Source organism: Haemorhous mexicanus, chromosome 2 (assembly GCF_027477595.1).
Source record: "Haemorhous mexicanus isolate bHaeMex1 chromosome 2, bHaeMex1.pri, whole genome shotgun sequence".
In the NCBI taxonomy this organism is placed as follows: domain Eukaryota; kingdom Metazoa; phylum Chordata; class Aves; order Passeriformes; family Fringillidae; genus Haemorhous; species Haemorhous mexicanus.
In genome coordinates this window covers 30,666,009-30,678,396 of record NC_082342.1, presented here as the reverse complement: position 1 = coordinate 30,678,396, position 12,388 = coordinate 30,666,009, and the positions used below count along the sequence as shown (strand labels likewise).

The 12,388-nt window shown below is 49.0% G+C and overlaps 1 long non-coding RNA gene across 1 annotated transcript in view; it reads right to left on the bottom strand.

Annotated features, from left to right (window-relative positions):
• Positions 1–11,307, bottom strand: part of LOC132323189 (uncharacterized) — a 34,350-nt gene extending 23,043 nt beyond the window's left edge. The window contains exon 1 of the long non-coding RNA XR_009485279.1: positions 11,126–11,307. This is a non-coding gene — a long non-coding RNA (uncharacterized LOC132323189). The remainder of the gene's footprint in view (positions 1–11,125) is intronic.
• Between the last annotated feature and the right edge of the window lie 1,081 nt (positions 11,308–12,388).

The window sequence follows — 12,388 nt, the reverse complement described above, 5'->3', positions numbered from 1 at the left end:
CCAAGGTGCTTCTAAAACTCGGAAACTCCAGCACAATGGAAAACTCCCTTAGTGCTAATACTGGGGAGCATTGCACCTTATGGTCTGTTCACATGGGATTGATTCCGCACTTTTCTGGCGGCTTTGGAGAAGGAAACACCAGCAGTTTGTACAGAGCAGCTACCACGTGTCCCTCCCGCCCCTTTTCACCTGGCTGTTCCCAGCTGCCCTTGCCCAGTGATTTTTATAGCCAGCACTGAATTTTCCATGCTTCTCTAACGATTTGTGCAGCTTTCCACCCCCGTTAACCATCTGCTGTTTTTCACACCCCTGGCTTTTCCAGTGCCGCTGCTGCAGAATTGCCGGCGAGCACTTAATGGGCAGATTAAAGGTGATTCAGAGCTTATTGTGGAAACCAAACTCTCAGCTTGACAGTTTTTAGATGGTTTCTGTCCCTTTAGCTCACAGATGGCTCAGAGTCATAAAACCTAAACAGTTCTTGTTAGGACTCAGTCTGCACGTTTTCCAAACGTGCAGTCATTTTCAGGAATTATTTGGCTCAGTGAAGTGTAAATGTGCCTCCAGAGCACTTGCAGAGTAGAAAGGAGATTTTGGCTCTGTGCATCTTATTGTGTATATTTTTCCCTTGAAAGACTTTGCTTTAAATCTTATTTTTTTATCCAAGTCTTGCAAATCTCAGAGGCAAGACAGACCTGCATTGTGCTGCAAAGATCCTGCATTTTCCAGTGAGTCTGGAGCTGTGACAATTTACCAGTTTTATGTTTTTAATGGAGACATTTGAAAAGGTAATGTGACAGTGAAGAAACCCAAATCATTGAAATGCTCAGGATATTCACTGCTATTAAAATGTTTCATTGCTTAATTCGAAGATGCAAAAAACTGCATTAAACAGCTGAGCTGCATTTGTTCTAGGCAGTGATAAACACTGGCCTGCCCTAGTTAAGGGTGGACACGATGCTTTCCTCTGGAAGGTGGCCAGGGAGGCAGTCTGTGCGTTTTATCATCCCTACCCACTGCAGAATTTAAAGTTCTGGTGAAGGGTTTATTGTCTTGCCTAAAGCCATCTTACACCATCTGTATGCTCAAAAAGGGGAGTCTCCTTAGAGAAGTGTGTTAGTGGAATTATGAGGGTCATTATTCACCTCAGTATGGCCCGGGGTGTTTCAGTGGTAGAGTGGCAGCACTGCTGTCAGTAAAACTGAGCTGTGGTGCTCAGGCTCTCCTTGGCCACCCTGTTCTGACAGATCCTGTGTTCTCTCAGGGGCACTGCCATTAGATGTCCTAAGTCTGGGCTTAGTGTCTGGGCTTACCTGTTCTCATTTGCCCAGGCTGAGGTTGTAGCAATTGCCAAGGCAGTGACAGATAATTTACCTGGTGGCTGCTGCTCTTGTTGAGTGTTGTGCTGGTTTCTCAGCTGGATGCTGTAGGGGAGTGGGAAGAAGTTGTGGGTGAAGTCAGAACATCTACAGGCCTTTGAGCCAGGGTGAATTTATAGAGTCACAGAAGGGTTTGGGTTGGAAGAGACCTAAGGGGTCATCTAGTTCCACCTCCCCTGCCATGGGCAAGGACACCTTTCACTAGACCAGGTTGTTCAAAGCACCGTCCAACCTGGCCTTGAACAGTTCCAGGGATGGGGCATCCACAGCTTCTCTGGACAACCTGTTCTTGTGCCTTGTTGGCCATGTACACTTCAACCTGAACTGTTCTTTTTTCCTGTGCTCTCCTGCTCACAAAAATCTAAGGATGAAAACAGAGCTGCTGAGTTTCTTGGACATCCCTTCCCCAGTGGTTGCCTGAACCCATTTTTCCTGCTGCAGCTGCCTCTGTTGCCTCAGCTTTGCAGTGAAGGAGGCCTTCTCCCCGGTCTGTCCCTGAGCACTCCTGTGGCTGCAGGGGCTGCACAGGATTAGCATCCTGCTGCTGAGAGCAGACACTCCATGTGAAATCAATTTAGATGGTTCTGCTATTCAGCAAGCTGATACCAGCCCTTCTCCCCTGTCAAACTGAAAAACAAGAGCAAAAGGAGTTATCCCCTTTCCTTGGCCTCTCTGGGATGAATCTCCTGTTACATTTGTGACTAAGCAACCAGCTAGTCCTGGTCTGAAACTTATTTGCACCTCTAAGGGTAATACAGGAATTCCTGACTATGTTGATTCTGGCTAAATGGGAACTGATCCCGATGACTTCTGTTAGCAAGCACAGTCTTGGGGGAGTAAGGGAATTGTTTCAGCTGTATTTGGGGAAGAGGGAAAGAAGGAAACTACCTGGAACAATTCAATTTGTGATCCTCCAGTGCCAGGGAGGACCAACACCAATATATAGCCCGTACTTCCACAGCAGCTGGCCTACTGGATTATCTTCAGTCTCCCCAGGAAAGTAATAATCCCCAAATTAGAGGGATGAACAACTGAGTATAGAGACTGGCAATGTGCAGTGTCCAGTCTCTGTGCTAGGCCAGGGTGAGGATGTGGGTGAGCTAAAGCAGCCCTGAGCCATACTGGAGCAGGTAGAGGCAAGCAAACCTGCTGCAAGGTGCTGTTTCCTTCCAAAGTGAAATGAGAGAAAGATGTTTCATGCCTCAGTATGAGATACAGAACCTTGTTTGCTCATATGCTTAAAATTAAAGCAGTGTGTGAGGTGGTGGGGAGGGTGTTCCTCTCTGGTTCCAGAGCTGATACAGCTCCCTCCTCCAGGAGAAGGGTGGAGAGTGCTGTGTAAAGGTTAAGGACTGCAGGCATTAAAATGCTGCAGCCCTGAGCCCTCTGCAGCATGGCCTCTGCCTCTTTGAGTACCAGGTGGATTTCTGATAAGCAGTCTACTGCTTGATTCTACAGTCCCCCTGAAATATTTTAAATGGCAAAACCATTCTCAATATGTATAACTGAAAAAATGCCAAGATTCCTAATGCAGTTTAGACGTAGCTGAGGAGGAGGTGGCTTTGCTTGGAAGGACATTATGTACAGAAACGAGGGGAAGGGGATTGTATCAGATGATCCACAGCAGCCTGTCTGCCAGCACAGCATCTGGTTTTAATTGGTCAATCAGATCCTGTTTGAAGCCTTTCTCAGCTGTGCTTCCCTTGAAAACCAGATTCCTCATCCAGATGTGGCAGGACTGCTTTCCATTACAGTGTGGTTAGCACAAGAGCAGCAAAACTCAAAATGTTACTGCGTGCTCAACACTTTCACCCAGCTCTTGTGAGAAGTCCTTGCTCCAGGGAAGATGTAGGTACCAGAACCTCTTCCCCTTCATTCCTGCCTTCTACCGCAGTTCATGCCTCTCCTATTTTTGAGGGGAGTAGCAAGGAAGGTGTCAAAACCAGGTCAGTGTCTTCTAATACCAATGCTTCCAAGTGGAACTGGTTTTGGGAGCAGGATGTGGTTTGCAGCCAGGTAACCAGTAATGGCAGGAATCCTCTGAGCCAGGTCCTGCAGAAATGCTCAGGATAGACTGTTCCTGGACTAGAACCAGTTCTGCACTGTCAGTCAGTGTGGTCCTGACACATCTCTGCCTCGTACCCGCAGCTCATTTGCTGTGTGTGAGTTTCAGATCCATCCACTAAGGAAGCTGTGGGCAAATGTGGTGGGCTTAATCTCAGTCCATTGGGAAGGCCCTGTAACTCACTGAGAACTGACATGAATGGTAAACAGAGGAAAGGCTCAGCCTGATTATTTGTTCTTGTTTCATGTTGTTATTTTTCAGAAAGCAAAAGCAATTTTTAAGTAGTTGATACGAAAAATTATTTAATTCTTAAATAATTTTCTTTTGAAGAAGCTATGGAGTGGTGTACTCAGCAACTCTGCTGGGATCAATTGTGTGACCTGTCACAGAGCAATAGGGGTCCTGTGTTGTCCATCTTTTGCCAAAAATCTCCCTCGTACCTGGTACCTTCAGGAAAGAGGATTCTGGCTATGACTGAGGAACGCTTTGGGTGAGAGGGTCTTCATGATTGCCACAGACCTGAGCTGCTGTCCAAGCTGCAGTCCTGGGCTGGCACATGGACACTGTGCTCAGTGCAACTGGGCTGGAACCTGGCCTTCTGCTTGAAGAGGGCTGCAGAGCAAGTTTCAAATGTGGCTGTAGAGCTGCTTTATCAACAGGAGCATTCACAATTGAGTCTTGTTTGTAGGTTTGGTTTCTAGCAGGACACTCTTAACAAACTGACATCTACCATAAAGCAATGCTGCACAGGAGCAGACAGAAATACTGGTACCTGTGTCCTGCCCTGGGGATAGGTGTTTGTCCCACAGAACAGGCCCAGTCTTCCATCAGTTCATCATGCTTATTTCAGTGAAAGAGAGGTTTGCAAACCCTGATTCTCATTCCCACCAGAACATTTGTGCAGCAAGGAGCTCGCTGTCGTTTAAAGGTTTAGAGGTTTAATAGCAGCATCTGGCTGCCATCACAGCTTGGGCACACTTAGCCATTGCTAATGGTTTGGCTGGAAAAGCTGTTTTCACATCATCTGAACAGGTTTACTTCTTTGCAACAAGATGTTCCCTGTCTGCCCAGACAGGACATTTCAAAGGTGGCTTTGCATATTGAAGATTAACACTAATGAACATCTCCACAAGAATAGGGAATGTGGAAAATGGCCCCTTGACTGAATTAATAGTGGTAGTAAGGGAAAGGCCTGGCTGGGTTCATTATCCCTGCTGGTTCTCCAGCCCATTGATCCATTGGCACCCTCTTCATGGGATGCAGAGTGTGCAGTTTGGGGCAGGTGAACCCACAGCACTTGGAACCTGTTCTCTGCAGCAGCAATAACGAGTGAAGCATAATGCAACTGCCTGAGCAGAGAAGAGTGGAGAAAGAAAGAGCAGACCCTGAGGTCACTTGATCCTGCCACTGTCAGTAGGTAAAGCCTCATCAATCCAGCCCATCCAACCCTTGGATCCATCCCTTGTCAGCAAGGGGAAAACTGACAGAAAACTGCTGGGCATAGCTGAAACTCTCCCATTTTCAGAAAGCGCTCTGCATTGGAGGCCAGGAGCAATCCCCCTCTTCTGGTCCCAGTGGACTTCAGAGGGTTCTTCAAAGGTGCTGAACAGTACATTTCAGTAATGTGAGCCTCTCTGGTTTGTTATGAAAACACGTGCAGGAGCTTGCACACACTGTCAGTAGGAAATTTGATCTTGGTAAGAGGGTACTGAGCAGAGACCAGCTAATGGTCAACATCATGATCTGAATGATAATACTGAACAAGAATTTTTCTAAGGCCAGAGCCATCAAAAAGAGAGCACTAAGCAGAAGAGCTGCTCTTTATGAGACCAGACAAGAGCATCTAAAAAATGCAAACATATTTATGGTGATGCTAGGATAGCTTCTTTTGGCAGATCCCAGTGAAGTAGTTACGTTGAAGGGAAATGCTCCATGTCCTGTTGTGGTGTCTTTGTTTGCACTTGAGCATCTCTTTGAGCTGGACTCTGTTACAGCCATACACCAAAACATTTTTTGAGGGGCTGATCCAAGAATTTAGAAAATAATAATAATAAAATGTTAAGCCCAAGAACTGACAACCACGAAGAAGAAGATGCAGAAATGTTCTGCAGCCTGGCTGGTGCAGTAGCAGCCATCAGTGGGAACTGCTGATGTGCCAGCTCAGGACAGCAGAGCCCAGGGTGTGGGATGGTGCTTTGTCCATCAGAGCTACTGAGACCCAAAGAAAGTGCTGGAGCAGGTGGAGTTCTTGCAGATGGAGTGGCCATAAATAGAGATGCCCTTTTAGACATGTTTAGAGTCACTGGTGCAGTTAGGCAAATTCTCCTCTGCTGCATCACATTTAAATGTCTCACTCTGTGCATTGTGATCATCACTGCTACCATTAGCCAGCAAAACTGGTTACACAGTCATTACAGAAGCCACAGCACAGAAATAATTCACTATCAGCAATGAACTTTCAAAGTGAGTTACTAAAAATAGATGTTGGGGCTGCCCCCCTGCAAAACCCATTGCTCCCTCCTGCCCCATCTTCCAGTGGCCCTTTTCCAAGAGGCTCAAAATGCAACACCTTTGCAGCACCTGGTTTGGAAAGGCCTGTCACTGTTTGCTGATGGATATCAGTTATTTTATTGATTCAGAGCGGCAGCAAGTCGTACAACCAGAAATAGTCCTTACATCTGTGGAGAACACACTGCAGCCAGCAGCAAGGTTTTCTGATGCAGGGCTGTTTCCTTAGGCTGGCCTTGCAATGCTCCTCAGCCAGCCTGAGGGAATTCACCACAACCCTGGAGCAACCAGCGAGGATGGCAGGGGCAGCGAGCAGTTCCTGTGTGCCCCCAGCCCACAGCACAGCTCACTGCAGCTTTAAGCCATCAATGTTCAATCAAACATGCTGACTCCAGACACCTCTTGCAGGGCTTTCAGCTGAGGTTTTTTGGGATGAGGAGGAGCAAAGCCATTTAGGAGCCCCTTGGATGCTCCAATTGCTCTTTGATGCATCACAGCACCTGTGACTGCAGCGTGTGCCGGCACCTCAGCGCTGCTGGGGAGGTCAGTGCATGGCCCTGCTGCTCTGCACAGCTGGGAGCTCACACTGCTCCCAGCCCTCCATCTCCAGCTGCCAGCACCCCGTGCAGCCTAAACAGCACAGAGTTTGCTGTGTCTGAAAATCCCAAGAGCAGAGCAGCTGCAGCCGCTCCAGGACAGCAGTAAAGGGACGTGCTCATGAATCCAGAGAGAATGATTCTTTTCTCCTGGCACCAGAGCAAGCCCTAACGAGAAGCAGCCGTCACGAGCTTTTGAAGAATGAACTCACCAGGAGACTCCTCTGCTCTGATCAGCCTCCAACCCTCTCATCTGCCCAGGAGAAATAATAAACTGGGACATCCAAGTTATTTTCATATGCACAGTCGAGTAGCCCCACATGGGGAGGACCGGCAGGGAGGATGGGGCAGGGCTGGAGCTGCTCTCCCAGGGATCAGGAGTGCAACAGGGAGCCTGCACGGCCCACAGAAGTTCTCAGCCCCTTTGGCAAGGTGCAGGAGGGGGTCAGGGGAATGAAGTGCTCTGCTTCTCAAGGCCAAAAAAGCTGTTGTTTTTTAACCTGGGCTCAGCTCTGGTTCATGCAGGCTGATTGCCCCAGGACAGACAGACAGCATGGCCAGGCACATCACCGGTCCTGGGCATCTTGTGATGGCCCAGAAAAAGAGACAGAAAGAACAGGGTTGTCTTCAGCCAAAGAATAAACTTTGAGGATATTATTTGATGGCCCAAACTGCTTTACTAATGGGGATTTCCTTTTCCTTTTTTTTTTTTTTTTATTTAAATATTTCACTTTTTTAAACCTCACTATTTTTCCTTTTGCATTTGCTTTCCTGCTGGCAGACAATTTTGTGAAAGGTCACACCCATTTGACTTCCATGCATCCTACTCTTACTACTTTCCAAGCCGCATAAGGAGTAATTAACTTTTTATTCTGGAAAACAAATTTATAAATAAAAATATAGGGCCAGCCCTGAGCCCAGCTGCACACAAATGCAACTGCATGCAATTGCAATTTCAATTGCCTCTTTTTTCCAAGACCAAGAGCAGCAATGCAGCTGTCTCCCCCCACAAAGTTTTAACAACTAAAGCTCCATTCATGTTTTGCGAAAGTTCCTCAGCTGGGCAAAGCCAGTGATCCAACCGGCACAAGGTTTTCCAAAGAAAATTTCTCCTTTCCAAGAGACAATCCATGTCAGCTAAGCTGAAGTGTCCTCGCCAGGTAGAAAAAGGGCTCTTGCTGTGGAGAGAGTCAGCCCTTTGCAATATTGCTAGCACTGACAGAGTCAGGGGGTGACAATCTCTTGTGATTTCCAAAAGGTCACAGGCAATTTGTGGCTCTGCTGAGTTTCAGGTGTTGTAGATCCTTTGCTTTCTGGTAATATAAAACCCCCACAGCAGATGAAAAGGGACTTGGGTTTGGGATATTTTTTTAAAATAGAGATTTTTAAATATATATTTGTTGTTTAATCCTGAATTGAGTTCTCCTTGCACAATCTGCTTACCCCAAGGTCTTGTGTCTCACTCCTGTTTCCCACAGGAAGATGATCAGGTAAAGATAAACAGAGATGGAAACTCTGTCCATTGCTGGCTGAAGCAGTGACCACTCTCTGAATTTTCCCATAAAGTGCTTCTTGTGACCACTTGCCAGACATCTGGAGACAGAGAGCTGCTAAAAGGAGCCAACATAAAACATAGATGTTTTGAATTGTTTGTTTGACTAAAATATTTTTGAGCCTCTTGGTTGTTCTTGGTTTTTTTCCCCTTGCTTGAATTGTGTCAAAAGTCTTCCAGGAAAATGAGAACAATCAAGATCTAATTTCCTTAATAGAATAAAATAAAATAATAATAAAAAAAGAACTCAAGTCTGCCAAAGTTGCAGGTATTTGTATCTGCTTTTAAAGAAACAAACAGCCAAAACCATCCCCCAAACACAGCAACTGTCCATCCTCCTTCCTCTTGCATGATGGGCCAGAACTTCAACTCTCCCTTCTGGTTTAATGCCACTTTTCCAAGAGAAAAAAAGTTTTCAAGTTGGAGACAGAATGAAATGGGTCAATTTGTTCTAGCAATTTGTGCTGAGACTTCCAAAAGCTTGCTCACCAACTGACAGAACTGTAGAACCATAGGGCCTAAACTCCTACCTGGCAAATCTCCAAAGGCAAAAAATAAAGAACAAGCAAAGACACTTTTAGAAAATTCATAAACCCACTGACTGCAGCCTGGAACACCTGCTGCAGAGCAAATGCCATCATCTCACAAACTCAACAGAATGGTCAGCTGAGTCAGCCAAAAAGTGACTAAAAAAACCAAACAAAAAACTGATTTGGACTTCTAGAGGCTTTTAACAGGGTCCTTTCTAAGGTAATCTGCAGACAGAGTGTATGGGTATTGCCTTGTAGATTTTTTTTTTCTTTCTATCCATTCTGCCTTGTGGTATTTAGCTTAAAGATTATTAAAAGAGAAATCAGAACCTTCCTTGCTAGTGTCAGGCCATATGGACTTGTTGGTTCCTGTGCTGTATGTTTAAGAAGGAGTGAAAACCAGAGAGTCCTGCCTGCTGTGGTAAAAGGGGAGAAGTTCTGCCATGGAAACCAGGCAAAGGGGTGGAAATGGACAGGAATATTTGGTCAGGTTTCCAGGACAGTGACTGAGATTAGTGAGCCTAAAGATGAGGTTGATTTGGGTTGAGGCTGGCAATGAGTGTGGCTGGAGGGACACTTCTGTGAAAGCACCACACGCAGTTTCTCCCCACACCACAGAGCGTCCTGTGCTTTCACAGCTGGACTAACCCCTTCCTGCCTGGGAACAGCAAACAGCAGCTCAGCAAACCCCATTCTTCATTATTTTTGGCCCACTTTAACTGATGGTAAGTCCTAATTGTCGGGGTGAGCAGCACCTGCCCCAGCAGGCTCTGCCACAGGAGCGATGCCCAACGGCGCCGGCAGAGCCAGGTGCCCATCCCAAGAAGTGCAGGCACAGTTTGGGATGCCAGCCTAGGAGAGGGGTTTGTGCCATCGCTGCCTCCTTGGGACACAGCTTCTGCAGCACCCCAAAACCTGATGTGACTCTGGAGCTGCAGCAGAACCTTTGGGATTTTTTCCCCTTTCTGGGATAAATGCCCAAGTCCCACAAGCCTGGGGATGCACGCTGGGGCAGGGAGCACTGCAAGCAGCTGGAAGCTCCCACCCAGGGCCTCTCCAAAAGGGCTGTGGCTGGGGCAAGGATCCCATCCTGGCACAGAGCCTCACCTCACTGCTTCCTCAAGGCCTTGTCAGGATCTTTTCCTCCAGGACAAGATGTCAACAACCTGGCACAGAGCTGATGTTTAGTCTGACCTCACTGTTGTGTCTCCAGCTTGCTGCTGCCTTGTAGGGATCACTGGCTCTCAGGAATTTTGCACTGCAGATCTCTCAGAGAGCAACTGAGCTGCTCCTCGGCACCAGTGCTGGCTCCCCTGCAAAGCTGAGAGGCAGCTCCTGGGATCCCAAGTGCTGGTCCAGCCAGGAACACCGGGGTACTGGCACCCAAGATGGGACAAAGCTGTCAAGAGGCTCAGCCAGCACCGAGAACTCCATCAGATGCACCACGTCTGCCATCCACAGCTGCCAAACTCCATGAAAAGCTCTGACTTCCCTTCAAAGAGTCCTTTCCCATTGCAAAGCACAGGTGTTGGCCAAGAAACAAGTTATTCATTCCATCCCTTGTGCTCTGATACTCAGACATGGGAGTACAAATCCTCCTGGCATCACGGGGACCTTTTGGTGGGATCACACATTGGGCTATTCCACATTCCCAAAGGAGCAAGCACCTCTGGGGACCACACACTGACTTTTCAGATTGGTTACTGAGGTGCACTATGAACAGCTCAGAACCTTCCTAGGCAGGTTCACCAACAAATTGCTCCTCCATGGTGGATGGGAACATCCCCCCCTGACACCCTGAGCAGCCCCAGGCTCCCCAGGATGGGATGGGGATGAGCACAAGCAGCTCATGCTGTGGGTGGCACTGAGCACTCTAGGAAGGGACTCTGGGCTGGGAAACAGCCCTGAAGAGCCATGTGTGGAGCAGGTGCTGCATGAGCCACAGAGCTCACTGCAGGACACCACTGCAGTGGCAGGGGCTCAGCTGGTGCTGGGATCCTGGTCCATCACTGGGCTGGGCCAGGGAAACAGCAGCACACACAGGACTTTGTTGGTGTGTGGCATTTGGCTTGCAAGCCACCCCCCAGCTTCCCCAGGAGCTGGGGTGTTGGAAGGACCATCCAACACCTCTGCTCAGAGACCCTGACCCAGCTCAGCCAGGCTGCCTGGTGTGTCTGTGTCACACCCTGCAGGTCCCCACACGTACAGGGACGGATGGAGCTGGAGCAGAGTCCTCTGCCATGGGCTCCATGCTGGCCCTGGCCTCCACCTACCTCCACATACCTACTGGTGCTCAGGCCAGAGCACAAAAACAGGGCAGGAGAGTTTCTGTGGGGTGCAGGAGTGCAGGAAAGCAAGGGGACAAATTCCTTTTCTCAGGTGCAGAGAGGAAGCTTCAGTTGCCATGCTGTCTACTGGCATGAGGGGAGAAGAGGAGGAAGATGGGGACCAAAGCATCTTGCAGAAAGGGGCCACTCACTCACCCAGGAGAAACCTACTTTAGGTGCTTGGCTGGAAGTCCAAGTGCATGGGCAGGAGGATGCAGCAGGCTTCTCTCTGTTTTTGTTATCATTGGCAGCACCTGGGACACTGAAATCTTTCATGCTGCACCTGGCCCTCCAGCCTCATCCCATTTTAGCTGCTGTGTCCTCTCACAAAGCTGCTGTTTTGAGCCAGAATAGGCCACTGAGAAAGCAGCTGTTTCCAGCCACAAGCCCTGCTGCACCTCCCCCCGGGGTCAAAAGCAGCCAGCCCAGATGATGGATGCCAGGAGAGGGATGTGCTCTACAGCATGCTGACAGACCCCAAGCGTCCTGGCTTTACTGTGACCAGCAGGCCCCCGTTTCTGAATGTTTTCCCTGGTGGTTCCAACTCCCCAGGAAACCTGGCCTCTCCTGCAGGGCAACAGGATGGCTGCAGTGGCCACAGAACGCCGCTGTTGTGACAGAGTGAAACCAAACATGTGCAATGCCTTCAACAGGAAGGGTCTTCTCCTGGGACTGTTGAGGTTCCGGTGGTCCCTACTTGAGCACAAGCCAGCTTTTGCCAAGATCCAGCCCTGAGAGAGCTCCAAGCCTGGCCCTGGGTTTCCCTTTCCATTTTCTCAGGCTGTCTCTGACTCACAGGTAACTCATCCCGAGCCATGCCCAAGCCTACAGAGAGCTATAGGTGGCTCTCCTCATGCAGAGCCATGTCTGGGACAGCCCAGGAGCACGAGCCCATCTCTTCCAGCAGGTCCCTGGGGCTGAGAGAAGCAGCAATTTATCAGTGGGAAACACAAGCATAACCCCCAGCTAGCCCCATGTTAGCTCACAGAGCCAAGCCCCACCCAGGAGGGGATGTATTTCTCCACTTTGCCATAGTGCAGGTTTTCTCCCCAGGGAGAGGTGAAGAAACACAGACTGCTGGGCAGTGGCAACCTTCCCCATAACACCTTCCAGGGACTGAGAGGGACTGGAGCCACCCAGGCCCTTGTCATGCCTCACCAGCCCAATCTTTCTCCCACGTGGAAGCCGTGGCCAGAGCTGTCAGAGATGCCAAGGAGAGGGCTACAGCCCCCAGCTCTTGGTGCCTGAGCCAGCTACAAGGCTGCTCCAAACTGCCAGCTGGGATCACACTCAGCTGCTTTTGCAGCAGCAGCAGAGGCAGCAATGGACATGGAGAGGAGGTGGGGGCCCTGCCAGAGGTGAGGGACTTGCATGGCTCTGGACACGTCACGGCAAAGGGCACAGTAAGACTCCTGCCCTGCATGGCAACAAGGC